Source organism: Penaeus monodon, chromosome 29 (genome assembly GCF_015228065.2).
Source record: "Penaeus monodon isolate SGIC_2016 chromosome 29, NSTDA_Pmon_1, whole genome shotgun sequence".
NCBI classification, from domain to species: Eukaryota; Metazoa; Arthropoda; class Malacostraca; order Decapoda; family Penaeidae; genus Penaeus; species Penaeus monodon.
Window position 1 is genome coordinate 34,089,369 of NC_051414.1, and position 248 is coordinate 34,089,616.

Consider the following 248-nt stretch of genomic DNA (forward strand, 5'->3'; position numbering starts at 1 on the left):
GATATTTCTGAATTAAAACAGCATCAGCGCCATGATATCCTCGCACGCTGCCCCGGAGACAAACATTTAAGAAAAAAATAATGTCTCCTTGCTAGATATTTCCTGTTTGGGCGACATTTCTGCGGGCTCTGAGCATTGGAATATCTTGCTTTGGATTTTGGTGTCACCACAAAGGCAGAACTCGCTTGCACATTTATAACGGGATGTAGTGGCTTTCGACATAATCGGGTCGACATTAGTTCGAAAAA